Genomic DNA, 9510 nt, shown 5'->3' on the forward strand with positions numbered 1-9510 from the left:
CAGTGGCTTCTTGAGAGGTTAACAGCGCTTGTTCAAAGCAGACACTTGTAAACTGGGAATCGAGAAAAAGTGTTATCATAAAGAGTGAACAGAGAGGAACCCAAGGGCGCCTGACGGCCTAGGGCCTTGGACAGCTGTTTTGCCTCAAGAAAACAGACAATCCTGACCTAGCATGTTACACATCAGAAATGGGGTAGCTTTTGCACCATATCGGGCTTTATTAATCAGAAGTCTTAGCTATAGAAAAGAGATCATGTAGGTGCAGTATATCAAATTCTGAGTATTCTGTGCCACACCTACACAGGGATGGTAAATTGAAGTTAGGAGCATTATCTTTCAAAACAAAGAGCAAAGAAGGAACTTGACCTCAAAGTCACTGTCCTGTCATGCCATGGAAAGAGCCACATGTGAGAAATGGCTGAGGACACTCATCTCTATAGATCAGTTTCAAAGTTTATCTAGGCTATTGAACCAAAAACCATGGGGAAAGTGCAACAATTGTATTCATTCCTTTAGCCCAAATATTTAGTGCGGTCACAAACAAGAACAGTTTATCTCCCTGAGAAGTTTTATGTGTCTGCCTTGGCCATGTTCTTTTGATCAAAGAAGCAGAGAATAAAAATAGACTTTTTTAGCAAAATTCATTTCAGTTGCACTTTTACTCCTGTAATTTAATTAATATAAAGAGCTACATGCTTTCTTTTACATTGTTTACTGAAAGAGAGAGTGTTGAAGGGCAAATTATAATAGTATATGATTTATTCTGGGAATAAAGGATGGCTCAAAGACAGAAGTCATAGTAATATAATTCACTTTAATGAGCCAAAGAACGAAAATCACATGATTTTCTCTTACTGTTGCAGAAAATAAGTGTTTAAATCAATTGTGGACTTTTGTAAAGTTGTTCAGAACACTAGGAATGTAGAAAAGTTTCCATAACCTTATGAGCCTATCCATAAAACTCAGCAGCAAATGTACTATTTATTAAAGAAATATTAGAAGAATTTCCTTTAAGGTTCAGCATAAAACTAGGATACCTTTTCTCACCCTTAATTGCTATGTGATACTGGACATCTTGGCCAATAAAATAAATCAGATGGAAAATAAAGAAAATGCTTAAATAAATAAAATATTTAAAACAAATAAAGATGGAAGGGAAGAGAATGAGGATGCTCAGTTATCCTTATTTACAGATGACTTATATATTTACAAAAAGCTCAAAAACTATCTAGGATTGTTAACCAAGTTCAGCTAAGTATCTGGATACCCTTCTGACGTTGTTAACCTAACAAATAGGCACAAAATCTTGGAGAAAAATTTGAAATTCTACTAAAATAGTACTTCTCCAACTTTAGTGTACATACAAATCACCTAGGATCTTGTTGAAAAAGCAGATTCTGATTCAGTAGTTTGGGGACAGGACCCATGAGTTGGCATTTCAAAACCTTCTTCCTGGCGAGGCTTATGCAGCTGGTCCACACACCACACTTTGAGTAAAAAAATAAATGGAAATATAAGGCATGCTCACATGGAGAAATCCAACCATTGAAAAGATTCTAATTCTCCAAACTAATCTATGATTTTCATTCAATACTCACCCAAAACCCAGTAATATTTGGGAGTTAGAGGTATTTGTTCCACTTACATGAAAAAAATATGAAAAAGAACAACAAAGTATGGGGAAGGGAAATTCCCTACCACACATTAAGACATAGCACAAAGCCAAAGTAAATAAAACTCACCAATCTGGTTATGGCTGGGGAACAGACAATAAAATAATGGAACAGAATTGAGTCCAGTAAGAGACCCTGGGACCTTGATCTATGAGAGAGCTGGTATCAAAACTGAGTAGGGAGAACACAAATTGGCAAATGGTGTGGAGAAAACTGGCTCACCATGTGGACAGGATAAACATGGAACTCTACCACACACACACACGCACACACACACACACACACAGAGCCAAAGACCAGCAATGGTCTGCATTTCTGGTTGGAATTGTTCTGGGGCTTGGGACAGAAAGCAAAGGAGAGAGAAACCCTACCTAGGAGGTTGGGTTCCCACATGAGCACATGAGATTGGCCACTCACCTCCTTCAGTTACTTTCTCTTGGCCTTGTAATTCATGGAAATTCCTCCACAGTACTCACAACAGGGCGGTCCTTGTATAAGATCTCACTACACCATATTGTGAGTTTTCAGAATTTCTCTTGTCATAGTACTTTATTGTGAAGTTGGAAAAAGCCACACTAGGAGCTGCTAACTAAATACAGGTTTAACTACACTCAACTTTTTGACTATTGAGTCTGACACATTAGCCCTTTTTCCCAGCTTTGTTGTTGTCCACAAATTTTATTTTCATATCTTCATTGTTTTCAATCAAGTCCATAATAAAAATATTTGAATAGGTTAGGGTCATGGACAAAGGTTTCAGACAAATTATTAAGAGTTTTTCCACAAAGCTGATATGGATCCATTTGTTAATCAACAATGTTTGGATAAGGCACTTCCTAATTTCCTCCCTTTATGTTTCTACTCTCTTTACAGCTAAGGCCACTTGACTTCCATCTATAGGCTTGGCCTCCCTGTATGTCTAGGAGCAATCCTAGGAATCTGAAGATCTCCAGACCAAAACCCTATAACTAAGCATTGGGTCATGTTTCCTCTGAGTCTAGTACTGATCTGAACCCAAGGTGTAAAAAAACTAGGCTTCTGCCATGTGATCAATCCTTAAATAACTGTGTTGATCAGCTGCTTTACAATTCCTAATATCCTATAATTGGAGATCTTCCATATAAAAAAAATTAGTTAAATTTGGGCTATTTTCATCTATTTCTTTTAAACCCCCATACAAGGATTCACCCCTTGACCCCAAAACTCCAACACAAAAATGGGAAGCCTGTAACCTGTCAATTTTTTGCCAGCACCTGCCTGCCTAGGTTTCCAGTGATCATTTGCACCTGATTGTCATGCACTCTCCATATTTTAGTATGCCTCATCATTTATATTAGACACTTGTCAGCGTCCTCCATGCCAATTGCTCGCCTGTATCTGTCGCAGTAACTCTCAAACACCATGTCCAGCCGACCAGTCTTATCTTCCTCCAGCATCTTGTTTTTCTTCAACATCTGTATCTTCTCCCCAATATTTCCCATCTAATTGACCAAAGTAATATAAGCAAATTTACCTGATGTTCGCTGAAATCAAATATTTGGTGTCCATGGCTTTCTCTGATCATGCAATCTACCAGTTCTATCAAAAAAGGAAGTATTTTAGCCTTGCGCACTTGGTCTTAGGGAATCCAAAGTAGAGCCTACTGTCTACCATTCCTTTTCCTAAACGCTTGCATATGAGTATTGTTCCATACTCTGGAGTGACTTTTATCTGGATATGGAGATTTGAATGTCAGTCTCCAGCAAAATTCTGGATAACAAAGCCACCAACTTATAGTCACCAATATATAAACAATAAGGAATATTTTACTATCCAACATACAAGAAATCCTGGGGTAGGTTGGCTTCAGGTTGGTTGATTCAGCAGCTCAATTATATTATCAAAGGCCCAGATTCTTTCCATATCTCTGCTCTGCCATCACTATTTGGACTTGACATTGGCTGGCTCCCTTCGTGAATGCAGGGGAGCTCCCATAGCTCCAAGTATGCCCCCCATTCACATATAAGGTCTGTTTTCCTATAAGTCTTTTTGGACCCTCCAGCTGACCTCTCATTACAATTTATTGCCTAAACTAGGTCACCTGCCCCTTCCAAGCCAATCACTGGCAATCTCAGACTGATCAGAACTTAATCCTGAGACCCACAAGGTAGGGAGAGGTAACCCCTTTAAACTGGCTCTTTACCAGTTGAGAGAAAGTGGATAAAGGCTCTTGGCTAGGCAACTATATTGTCTGCTCCAGACAGAAAGAATTACTCCCTAATTTGGAGGATGGGAATATTTGAAGACAGTTACTGATGAAGACCCATTAAATTAACATGGATTTTTATTTATTCAAAATAGTTTAAAGCAGGGTTGTGGCCAAAACAAAGAGGCAGATTAAGTTACCGCTTAAAATTTCCTGCCCAAGTTCAGTGCTGTGATTCTGTTTTCATTGTTTCCCCTGGGGAAACTGCTTGCAGTTGGGAATTGTGCACATCAACAATGTGTGAGCTGCCCACAAAAGTGCACAGTTGCTCATTTGTGAGCATTTCCCTTAACAGCACATTTGTGAAAAACTGAGTCACAGGGATTCTAGGTACTGCGAATCCATTGTCTAAACAATATTCTGAATGCCTTACCTCTTAGACACCAGCAGCTTCCCTGTGAATAAACAACCTATAACGAAACAATTGGCATGTAACATGGGGTTGGGAAACGCAAAGCAGATTTGGCTAACTGGTTTTCCACCGACAGTTTTCCTTTTCTTTCTTTTTGGCTGAAAGCAGGAGATGGTGTTAAATAAGGCAACAAATTGAACATGGATGTTCATCAGTGTATCACAGAGAAGGGACATAATGGATCTCTGGCAACTTGCTACACTGATGGATAGTGACTGCACTGGGGTATGGGTGGGGACTTGATAATATGAGTAAGTGTAGTAACCACATTGTTTTTTCATGTAAGACCTTCATAAGAGTGTATATCAATAATACCTTAATAAAAAATTTAAAAAAAACATGACTGTTCATGCTGCAGTGGATGAAAACTCGCAGAAGAGCTAACATGACTCATTTGATCATGTGCAGAGACTTACTGTGCTACACGGTCAGCTATTCAAAAGAAATACAACCCACATGACTTCCCCCTGAGCAACCCAAGTCCTTCCAGAGCCAAGTGGAGGAAGGCAGGGGGAAAATGCGCAGAGAAGAAAGTTATTTTTGTAACAGTCAAGGTATGATTACTTGCAGATCCATAAATGATTGGCCAAGGATCTCTCCTCTCTGGCAATAAGAATTGGGAGGAGTAGCTGAAAGCAAGTGACCCTGCAGGGGGGGCCACCAGGACTCAGCAGCGAGGGGGTGAGGGGAGCCAGAAAGAAGAGCCGCAGATCATGTCGACCTTCCTCACTGGGAGCTTTTACCCACAGTGTTGAGGCATCACTGTAGGACGGCTACTGTGCTAAGTGCTCAATATAATCATCATGTCTCTCACCTTTACCGACAGCTCTGTTAAGTAAGTACTATTGTTATTTCCATTTTACAACTAAAGAAGGTGAGGCTTCCTGGGGTTAATTTAGTAAATGGCAGAGGTGACATTACCATCAAGATCATGATCTTGAATTCATCACTACAACTCTACCTTTCTGGATGAGGAGGAGGAAAATGAGGAGTTTCTATTTAGACACTGAGTTTTGAGTGTTAGCTGGACACTTTATGGAAGATGTCGAGCAGGCTGTAGGAAGTGTAAAACTAAGTTTAGGAAACGATTTAGGACGGAGGCTGGATTTGATGGACGTTTGCTGAGAGGCACAAGTTAAAGTCACGAGCTTGTGCTTAGAGACTCTGAAGTTTACTGACTCAGTTTTGCTGTTTGGATATCTTTATGCACCTCAAACATCACGGATTAAAAGAAACATTGACTGACCCATAGGCCTGCTTATTGGTCTGACTGGCCCAGTGTGACTGCCTGTGTGACTTTGGGCAAGTCACTTAACCACTCTGAGGCTTTGTAAAAGGAAGTCTCCTCCAGATTTGAAATTCTAGATAAATGAGGGCCTAGACTAAGGTGGCAGCAGTGAGAGAGAAAAATATGAGATTTATTAGATGCCAATTAATTAGATGCCAAAATATGAGAGAGAAGAGATAGAAGATGGAGATAACTTTTCTGGTCTAGACTTCAGGAGAATCAGCCCCATTAACCAAGACAGGCAAAGGAGTGGGGCCCAAGAATGTTGGAGATCTGATAATGAGCTTTGCTTTGGATATGAAGAATGTGAGGTGGTGTCCACATGGTATTTCCTTGGGCATTGGTCAGGAAATTGCTGGACTAGGATTATTATATGTATGCTGAACATAGATTTGAAGATAAGAGGGTGGAGCCAGGTGACTTCCTAAGTAAACTTTGGGGTTTCTCCTGTCTCTGTAGCTCTCTGTCCCAGTTCTCCCATGCAGCATGTCTGCGCTGGGTCACCTCCCAGTGGATCTGCTCGGGTTGTGCCTCCTGACAAAGGACAAAGCACGGTCAGTAGCTCCCGGATGAATGGAAGGGTGGCTCAGGGTATGCAGGGATTTTCCCAGACCCTCGCTTGTTGCATCTCCCTTCTCTTCATACTCCTTTCTGATCCACCCACCTTCTCCTTCACACTTTGATCTTCCTTCCCTTGACCCCTCTCCCCATGTGCTCTCTCCACTGCGGGCAGCTCTTCACTTTTTATTATTTTCCCCATCACATCCAGTTTTATTCATATCCTTTCTTGGTCCCACGAAAAGCCTCCTGCCTCTATAATTGTGAACCAATGCTAATTTTTCCCTCAGAGTCCTGCATCCTTATCCGTATTTTCATCATTAATCATCATCATTAAGAGCTAATTTGTCCCAGACTTTGAAGTAAGTGTCCTACATGCGTTCAATCACTGAATCGCCCCAGTAACCCTCTGTGAAGGTCCTCTCAGTCCTGCTGCCCAAGGGAGGGCAGGAGGCTTGGAAGGACCACGTCACTTGCCCAAGTCCCTCGGGAATGGGGAGCAAGATTGGAGCCCAGGTTGCTGGAGCGCCAGAGCCCAAGCTCCAGCCCCTGGGCACCACTGCCTTCTCTGCCAGGCTCATGGTGGTGTCTTTTTTACCTTGGTCTGTCTCACTCCACTTGCCCGAACTGTTTTCAGTATTTTCATTAATGCAATGAATACAGCAATTATTTACGCCACTGACCCTGAAATAGCATTCTCTACGAAGCCCCTTCTGTTTCCCTTTCTCCTGATTGCCCCCACCAACCAGACCCACACGCCACATTCCCCCAAGTGTGCGTACACAAGGCCCATGCACGCCCTTACAGCACTGCCTTTCCTGCTCAACTCAACCTGATGAGATCAACAAGGAAGAAGACTTTACTTATTAGGGGTGGGAAGTGTTACAAAAGATGAGAAACAGACCCAGTTTTGTTAAAAAAGAAACCAAACCAACAAGTTGCATGAGACACAAGATGTGCATACACAGAGCAGCTAAGTAAAGGTAAACAACACTGAGTGATTCCAAAGGAAAATAAAAGCAGTAAACACTGCAGGGATCCACAGAAGAAGACCTTAAGGATGAGTGGGATTTCGTGGGTGGCAGACGGAAACCAGAGTCAAGAAATTGGCATCTTCATCATGGCAACTGTTTATCAGCAAATCCATAGGTTAGACATTAAATTAAAATTATTGGGATAAAGAGATATATAAACTATTGTCCAATGTTCCATTTATAGGGAAGATCTAACTTACAGATGGTAAAATAAACAGCAGTATAGAAGGCACATAATACAGAAGGCAAGAATTTCAGTAATTCGGAAAATGAAGAAAACTTACCCCAAGGACAGCAATAGGCCCGGAGACAGAAGGTGAGCTCTACTGCAGGGCAAAGGGCCCACTCACTATAAGCCAGGCACTGAACACAATGGATGCCAATAGCTCAGAGTCAACAGGAGCGGCCCAGAACTCCTGTGTGATGTGTGGGGGACACAACTTAGGGAGTGGGTGCTTCCTCCCATCAAGGCATCAGAGAAGCTTTCCTGGTGGAGGAAAGTGGGAGTAGGAGTCAAAGGGGCCAGAATGGGCAAACAAGGTGGGCAGGGGACACTAAGAGCAAAAGCACAGGTTAGAAGATGCACTTGGTGTGCAGGGAGAAAGAATGGAAGCTACCCGTCAGTTGGTGTTGCTGTGAGAGCAGGAAACGAGGCCAGGAGCACCGAGACGACCCGGAAGCACAGGCAGAGGCTGGACTGGAAGCGCCTGATGGCCACAGGAGGGAGACAGGACTTGATGTGAATCACTGGAATAGTTTAAGCATTCTTCAGGTTGGGGGATCAGGGAGCAACAGTGGGAAGTAGACTTAGGTTGGGCCCAGGTTTCAGCAAACTTCTTGGGCCAAATGGAGTCTTTCATCCACAAGAGTTTGCTGTGAGCACTGTTCTGGTTCAGAGTGTAACGGAGTATAGAGAGCATCAAGTCAGGAAAAAGAACTAATGACACTTAACCTGACTGCCTAGAGCGAGAGCCACCCAGTCTTTTCTTGCGTAAATTACCCGAGGCTTCTGAGAAATGCGCCTACCCTAAGTTAGATAACTAGAAGTGGGCAACAGCCAGGGAACGCCTGGGGATGTAACCCGTGATAAGTCACATAGACATGCTTGGGTAAGCAAGAGATAACAGTTGAAGCGGGCAGGCAACTGGCGCGTTCCCTAAAAAGGTTACAATGTTTCCCATTGGTTACAATATAGAGTGTGTGTTGTAGAACTGCGATGGCTTTGATGTAACTGCTGTGAAGATCCTATATAATCAATACCCAAAGTTGCTTCGGGGTCGGCAGCTCGGACTCTGCCTGTGTGTCAGGGGAGGTGCTGTCGACCCCAGCTTGCTGGCTGAATAAAGACTTTGCTTGGATTTTCATCTCCATGTCCGTGTGTCTTGTTCTCTGGGAAACCCCGGAGTCCTAGACCCTAACAAGAGAAGAGCTGAGTATTTGATATTCCAAGAAAACAGCTCAATTTAAAGTGGAGCTGCTCAAAGTTGATCAGCGCTGAAGAGCAAGGCTGCTAATGCATGACTCAGCATTTCAAAGGGCCAGAGATAGAAGGTAAGAGTTCTCTGAAGTCCAAGTTCAAACCCCAGAGCATCTGCCCCTCCGCAGCTCCTCCTGTCACCAAGTCTGGAGAACTCTCTTCCCCACGTCTTCCCCCACCTCTTCTTCTCTATCACCAATCCTTCTGTTCCCCTTTGGCTCTGTTCTTTTTCCCTTCCCACTTGCTGTGACCACTGGCCATTGTATGGAGAGTGTAGAGCTGAATACTGTGAGCATCTACTGAGTGCCTGCTGAGCCCCAGGCATGGTTTGGGGTGCTTTGAGGCCTTATCTCACTGCATACTAGTAACAGCAGTAAGAGGCAAGTGAGGGTCACTTTTCCAGGTCAAGAATCCAAGGCACGAACAGGGCAAATCACCAGCCAAACTCACACAACTAGTAAGAGACAGAGGCAAGAGTCACCCAAGTTTTTCAAATACAAATTTGAACACACCTTTCTGTTTCAAGTGCTGTTTTTGAAATGATTTCCCGATGCTAAAACCCAAAATCTTCGACACGATTTACAAAGACTCACCCAGTGATTCCTCTGCCCTGATAACCAGACGTAGGCCGCCAGCACCTGGAGCCTAAGGCCCTGGCCTATCTCGCACCCTCTCTCTGGGGTTTGGAATTAAGTTCCTGGCTATGTCACAAGTTACAAATCATACTCTGTGAGTTTCTGTTATAAGTTAACAGTTCATTCTCACCAAGCTGATGATCAGCAGACAAAAAGCCTTTCAGAGTTACAGTTCTGTCTGCTCTGGG

This window comes from Manis javanica, chromosome 10 (assembly GCF_040802235.1).
Source record: "Manis javanica isolate MJ-LG chromosome 10, MJ_LKY, whole genome shotgun sequence".
Taxonomy (NCBI): domain Eukaryota; kingdom Metazoa; phylum Chordata; class Mammalia; order Pholidota; family Manidae; genus Manis; species Manis javanica.